This window comes from Carlito syrichta, unplaced genomic scaffold (assembly GCF_000164805.1).
Source record: "Carlito syrichta isolate Samal-C Ts95f unplaced genomic scaffold, Tarsius_syrichta-2.0.1 Scaffold303499, whole genome shotgun sequence".
Lineage (NCBI taxonomy): Eukaryota > Metazoa > Chordata > Mammalia > Primates > Tarsiidae > Carlito > Carlito syrichta.
Window position 1 is genome coordinate 129,153 of NW_007247595.1, and position 7,842 is coordinate 136,994.

The window sequence follows — 7,842 nt, forward strand, 5'->3', positions numbered from 1 at the left end:
GTGGGCTTCTGCTCTGTGCCAGGCATCTGGTGACAGCTAGAGGCTTCACGGGAACAAGGCAACCGGATCCCTGGTCTTCTTGGGCTTTTTGGAGGTGAGGGGCAGGGATGGTGCTAACACTGAGGGTTAGCAAACTTGCAAACTGAGGACTCTTTGGAACTTTGTGTTGTTATAAGTAGGTTTATCAAAATGGCAATTACTCCTTTCATTATTTCATGAGGGCTGCAGGGTCACCTGAAAGTGCATTGTGTGGTCAGAGCCCGTTGTTTAGTGGTTTCCATCTTCAGTGGGGAAAGTGGAGGAAGAGATTCTGCAGCAGGAGTGTAGACCAGGAATGAGATTCCCTCAGTGAGGGCTGCTGCATGTTAGAAGAGGTGGTTGGGAGGGTGGGAGTCTTGTCCATTCATTCTTCCACTTGTGAGATGGACTCTGTGTCATGACAGGTACTGTTCTGTGCTAGACATGGAAGGAAGATGAGAGTTTGCCATGGCACTGTAAGAGTCACTTCTAATAGCTCAGTGTTTGTTTATTTGTTCTTACTAAGAAATAAGACTAAAAAGCATACAAGTTTTAAAAATTAAGACTCTGAGTTATTTTTCTGTCAACCTAACAGAAAATTGTTGATTAGAAATGATTTTTAGGCCAGGCATAGTGGTTCATGCTTTTGTAATCCCAGCACTTTGAGAGGCAGAGGCAGAAGGATTGATTGAACCTAGAAGTTCAAGACCAGCCTGGGCAACATAGAAAGACCCTGTCGCTACAAAAAAAGAAAGAGAAAAAAAAGAAAGAAAAAGAAAGAAAGAAAGAAAGGATTTTCAAACCTGTATCTCAGTGATAAATTGCCTTATCCATAGGTTTGGTCATACATGCCATCAATAAGAAGCAATGTGTGAATATTCAAAAACATCCCCCAAAAGTAGTTGCTTTTTTTTTTTTTAAACAACATTAAGTGGTTTAGGTGTGCTTAGATGTCTTCTTTACTAACTGGTTTTCTTAGATAGAGGTGTGCCTCAGTGATAGACAACAACTATGCACATGTATGCTAACCCAGGCAAGAAAATAAAGCAGCCACTTTGTTTATTTCCCAAAGTAAAAATACCCTGGATTCGGGTCCAGTGCTCATCAAGCAGGGAGGAATTCATGTGTGGCGGTTGTAGATGTGATGCCACTGGGCTGGCATCACCAGGAGGCAAGACACTACTTGCTGGAGGCACCAGGAGACATTTGCTCCCCCCTCCAGATGTGGTGGACCACTAAACAACGGGCTCTGACCACACAATGCACTTTCAGGTGACCCTGCAGCCCTCATGAAATAATGAAAGGAGTAATTGCCATTTTGATAAACCTACTCATCACAACACAAAGTTTCAAAGAGTTCTCAATTTGCAAGTTTGCTAAACTTCAGTGTTAGCACCATCCCTGCCCCTCACCTCCAAAAAGCCCAAGAAGACCAGGGATCCGGTTGCCTTGTTCCCGTGAAGTCTCTAGCTGTCACCAGATGCCTGGCACAGAGCAGAAGCCCACCCAGTGGTTCCCAGTGGTGGACCCTGAGGTTGCATTTGATTGATGAGCAGTGAGGCCCATGGGGACCGCTATCAGTTGGATCTGGGGATCAAGGACACGTAGACCGAGGGCCCAGCCTCTGCTCTGAGTCTTAGCGGGTCGCCTCCCGAAGAATGAATCACCCAGCCTTCTGCCACCTGCCCCCCTAGAGGGACATCGAGACCTGCCCTGGCTTCCTGCCCTCCTGGCCTCTTCAAGGCCACACCTCTTCCCAGGAGCCAGCTCTAAGCTGCTGGGTGGTGCTGAGTGCTTCCTCCACCGGCTCCTTCAGGCCCAGGGCATCCTATCAGGGCCTCCACCACTGCTCACTGGGTCCTCCTGATGTCTGTAACGGCCTTGATCACATTCTCTCCCACTGCCCCTGCTGGGTGTCTCGTGTTTCCTGGGGGTGATCTGAGAGATGGCCACACACCAACACTGTGATAAGCTGGTAGAGTCAGGGTTGTCCGGATGGCAGGTGCTCTTGGAGTTGAGGGCAGACTGGGCCACTGTGGGCCAGGCAGGGCAGTGTGCTAGTGCGTAGGCTGATGCATGGTGTGAGGAGGGCAGGGGCTTGGAGTAGGACCATGGAGGTCGTGGCCTTTCAGATACGTGAGTACCTCTGACAGAGGGTCAAAATATGCACTAAGTATTCACTGCCAGTTAGAATAACATGATGGACGTGGAAGATGAACATTTGCTAGGTGTAGAGAGCAAAGGATGCTCTTGGAAGAAGCAAATGGGACCAGATTATGAAATGTCTTGAACCGTGGGGAAGCACCATGGGAAATCAGTGAATATCAACAGAGCTATACTTTTTCCAATCCTATAGCTTTTATAGCAAGACTAATTATGATGCAGTTCTGCAGCATTTGTAGGGAATTGTGTCATTTTCTTGACATTTAAGATGAAATAATTGCCTTTATCATTGCCCTCAACTCCTCTCCACGCCAGGAGACTCCTAAAACAAATCTAAGCATTAGATCTGAATTAATATGTAAACATGACACTAATTAACTCTTTTGTCTCATACAAAGCTCTCCTATCATATGGAAGATTTACTCAAGTCAAAAAAAAAAAAGGATTGTAGTCTTGCATTTTTCAAATATCAAAAGCTGGGCCTTTTTTTTTTTTTTTTTTTTTTTTGTGAGTCAAAATCTCACTCTATCATCCAGGCTGGAGTGCAGTGACACCCTCACGACCACCACATCCTCAGTCTGCTGGGCTCAAGTGATCCTTCCACCTCAGCCTTCCAAGCAGATGGAACTATGGGCATGCACCACCATGCCTGGCTAACTTTTTTGATTTATTGTAGAGATGAGGTCTTGCCAAGTTGCCTGGGCTGGTCTCAAACACCTGGGCTCAGGCAATCCTCTCACCTCAGCTTTCCAAAGTGCTGGTATTATAGGTGCGAGCACTGCACTCGGCCTGGGACATTTCAAAAAAGAAAAACAAATCTTTTGCAGCACCTGGGATTGACATAACAGAAGCAAAATGTAGAGAGATATGGGACTACATGTAGGTCTCAGCATGGCTGTGTTCAAATGGTGAACTGTTCCTGGAAGCACCAACACAATGATCATCCCTCAGGGGTCCCTGTTCAAGTCACATGGACAACAAGAGTCCCCTCAGGATATTTTTCAGGAAAGCAAAGGCATCACCAAACTGTTCTGAAGTAACTTCCAGCTAACTCTATGGTAAAGAAACAAAGACACTGGAAAGTGCTTATTCCCCTGCATCAGCCTGCAGAGTGGCACATGGGAAAAGATAACTTTGGGATTCAGTTTCATCTCAATTGTGCCATTAGCATCTATGAGAATTTGGGCTGGTTTCTTAACTCACTTGTCAATTTCTTTGTGTGTGTAATAGTGATTAAATACATGTCACGTGGAGCTCTTTTGAGAATTAAATGAAGGGAAGCGTGGAAAGTCTCAAAAACGGCATCAAGTATACAGTGATTAAACCCCAATAAACACCCAGATGGTACCTGTTTCTGCCATGTGGGGGATCAGGAAGAATACTCTGGAGGACACAACTTTCTAAGATGTTTATTTACACAAGCCAAAGACCTGACTTTTTTTTTTTACAGCAATGATTTTCCGGTAGCACAAACTCATTCTGCAGCAAACTGTTCCAGGCTAATTTGTCAAGGGTTCATTGCCCTGGGGCAGTTTGACCTGAAGGAGGCACTATAGAAGAACTTTCTCCCTGCTATGAGTCAGAGCCCAGAAATTAGAGGCATGTTTCCTTTATAAAATGCAGCCCTGAACAAAATAGATACATGATAGTAACTTTCTATGATCCCCTGGTTACAGTTGCAGACAAATGTGCTCCACCCTTCCTTAAAAAGATATCTGGGTATGGGAAGAGATCTTAGACTACAGGTTCCTACCCTGTGGTTACCAGTCTGGAAGGAAGATAAACATTGTGTTAATTTGTCTCTGTGCAGTCCTGAAATAGACAATTTCACTGGTAATTCCATCCATTTCATCTCCCTCCTGTCTTCTTGTCCTGACTTTCTTTCTTTCTCCAGTCTTTTCTCTTTTTCTCCTTTCCCTTCTCGTTTCTTGTTATTTCTGGGTATGTTTTTTGCCTCTTCATGGCCAGGACCTCCATGTGAGCAGATCATCAACAACTGACAGGAACAGTACTTTCTGAAAAATTCAAATGCATTGCAGAAACTGGGAAATGGGAGACTTTTTTCTTCCTTTTTAAATTCTTTAATTCTTTGCTTCTTTGTTCCCAGTCTGAAAACCGCAGTTAAGGAGGAGTTTGTTTTCTTTCTAGCAATAGATTATAGGTGAGAGATCAGGGTCAAGCTCAAAGCCAAAACTATCAAAGAGGAAAGAAAAAGACTACAAGATGAGACTTGCACACTTTTGCCCACCCCAGGCAAGGCCTTAGAAGACCCCCAGCAAACACACGTGAGGAGAATGTGTAGATGTGTCTATTCAACAATACCCCACAAGTGTACATCCTAACCACTGAAGGAAACCCACTCATGTGTAACTACTGGCCATGTCTGTGTACATCAATTTTTACTCAGTGGGATGGTGTTTGAGTTGAATTTCAATAGTTCTTAAATATTTTTTTCTGCATCCAAAGAGGGTCGACTCACTCTCTCAACACGTGTTGTATCTGTATTGATAGCTTACTTTTCTTATTTAGGTATTACGTGGTGCTTAAATTTGAGCTCTTCTGGGTTGGCAAAAGTGGGGCAGGTTGTTTTCCACACTTATGGCAGGTGACATTAACCAGTCATGACTCAAACTCAGACTTCTCCTCACCAGCTTCTGGACTACCACTGCCGCTGTTTGGAGTTGACGGGCAAGAGGAAATATGCCTGTCCTCCCTGAATTCTGTTTGTAATGCTCTTACAAGTTCTCTGTCAGCCATCATGGAAATAAAAGCAAGAATGAATTAGGAGTCAGGTGAGGATTACTAGCACAGGGTTTGGTTTTTGCCTTTTTTTTTTTTTTGGTCAGGAGAAGCATAAAATTTTGACATTATTCGACAATGATTTGTTGAGCTGGACCCTTTCTTGCTGTGGATTCAAAGAGGAATAATGGCAACATCCTGCCCTCGTGGACACTGATGATCCTGGTATTCTCATTATGTACATTAGGACACAGAGGTACTCACCCCCATTCCCTCTTTTTTTTTTTGAGTCTGGGTCTCACTCTATCACCAAGGCTGAAATGCAGTGGTCTTGACCTTCTGGGCTCAGGCAATCCTCTCACCTCAGCCTCCCAAATAGTTGGGACTACAGGCACACACCATCATGCCCAGCTAATTTTTTGTTTTCTTGAAGAGACAAGGTCTTGCTATATTGCCCAGGCTGGTCTTTGATTCCTGGGCTCAAGTGATCCTCTCACCTTGGCCTCCCAAAGTGCTGGACAGGCATGAGCCACTGCTCCCAGTCCCACCTTCTCTTTTAAAGCTTTAATAAGCTGATGAGGCTGAGAACCTTACTCACCATGCTACCTTACTCACCATACATCTGTCTGCCCGTCATCTCCCCCATGAGGCTGTAACCCGCTTGAGGAAGGAACTGTGATCTCTTAATTTTTTTCTTTTTCAAGTAAGTTAAATTTACGTACAGCAAAATGCTTAACTTGTAAGTATACAATTGAATACTTTTGTACACATGCATAATACACCCTTATAGTCAACATGATGATCAAGATAAAGAACACACTTATTACTCCTAAATGTTTCCTTTTGCCTCCTTTCAGGAACGCCCCATCCCCAACCCCCTAGGAGCCACTGTGTTATTTCTATCACCTTAGGGTAGTTATACTTGTTTTTTAACTTCACAAAAAATAGAATTATACAGTATGTACTGCTGTGCTGACTTCATTTTATTAATGTGATGTTTCACCCATGGAATTCACCCATGTTTTGGCATATATTAGTGATTTACACTTCTTTATTGCTTAGAAGTGTTTCATTGTTTTATTTGTTTTGTTTTTTTGAGTTGGAGTCTCACTCTGTCACCCAGACTGGAGTGCAGTGGCCGCTCCTGGCCATCGCAGCCTCGACCTGCTGGGCTCCGGCGATCCTTCCACCTCAGCCTTCCAAATAGCTGGCACTACAGGCGCGCGCTACCACGCCTGGCTGATTTTTGATTTATTGTAGAGATGAGGTCTTGCCAACTTCCCCAGGCGGGTCTCGAGCCCGCGGGCTCAGGCAATCCACTCACCTCATTGTTTTGTTTTCGAGTCTGGGTCTCGTTCTGTCACCCAGTCTGGAGTGCAGTGGCATGATCACAATTCACTGGAGCCTCGACCTCCAGACATCAGGTGATACTTCTGCCTCAAGTCCTATCATGTCTGGCTAATTTTTGTGGAGATGAGGTCTTGATGTGCTGCCCAGACCTATCTCAAACTTCTGGGTTCAAGTGATCCTTCCATCTCAGCCTCCCAAGTAACTGGGACTACAGGATTGCACTACCACAACCACAGCTGACTAATTTTTTTTTGTAGAGATGAGGTCTTGCTCTTTATTTGTTTAAACAGAGACAGGTTCTCAATATGTTGCCCAGGTTGATCTCAAACTGCTGAGCTCAAGCCATCCTCCTCCTTTGGCCTCCTAAAATGCTGGGATTACAGATGTGAGCCACCATGCCAGAAGTAGTGTTTCGTTATATGAATATACCACAATATATTTATCCATTCTCCCAATGATGAACATTTGGGTTATTTCTAGTTTGGGGTAATAATGGATATAAGTGCTAATTTTATGCTAACTTAGCTTGGCTATAGTATTCAGATATTTGGTCAAACGTCAGTCTAGATATTGTTGTGAAAGTACTTTTTAGAAGTGACTAACATTTAAAAGTTTTTAAAAATAAAGAATAGATAAATAAATAAGTGATCAACACTTTAATGCGTAGACTTTGAGGAAAGCAGATTGCCTTCCATATCATGAGGATGGGCTGCATTCAATCAGCTGAATGCTTGATGAGAAGATGGAGGGGCGCTGAGCAAGAAAGGATTCTGTGTGCAGATTGACTTCAGGTTCACAGCTGAAACAGCAACCCCTCCTTTGGACTCTGGCCTGCATACACGTCCTGCAGGTCTTGGATTTTCCAGCCCTACTGTCATGGGAACCAATTCCTTAAAATCGCTCTGTGTCTCTAGTGCTCTCTCTCTCTCTCTGTCTCTCTTTCTCTGTATCTCTCTGTCTCTGTCTCTCTTCTTTTTCTCATTCTTTCTCTCTCTCTTTCTTTCTCTCCCTGTCTTTCTCTCTCTGTGTGTTTCTGTCTCTCTTTTTCCCTCTCTCTCTTTGTCTCTCTCTCGCTCTCTCATCTCTCCATGTATTTGTGTATACCTGTCAGTTTTACTTCTCTATTTCTTTGGAGGACCCTGACTAATACAGTGAAAAAACCTGCTGTAAACCTTGCTCAAATATTTTTGTGGCATGATTCCATTTCCCTTGGGTAGGTACATCTAGAAGTGAAATTCCAGGTCAGCCATTTTAACTTTACAGGAAAGCACCGTGCTGCTTTCCAAAGCAATGCCCATGCTTCCATGCCCATCAGCCATACATGAGTGTTCTGGCTGTGTGTGTTCTGTCCAAGCCTGTCTTAATGTTAGCCACTCTGCTGTGAGCAGTGCTAAGTCTCTGTAGCTTTGACTTGTGTGTCTCTCAGGGCTCATGTTAGACAGCCTTGCACTTGCATGTTTGCTGTTTGTATCCTTTTGGTGACCTGCCTGTTGGAATCCTTTGTCATCTGTTTCCTTAGCATCTCTGCTCCCAGTGTTTTGCAGTTGCTCAGTGGGTAATATCCTATGAATG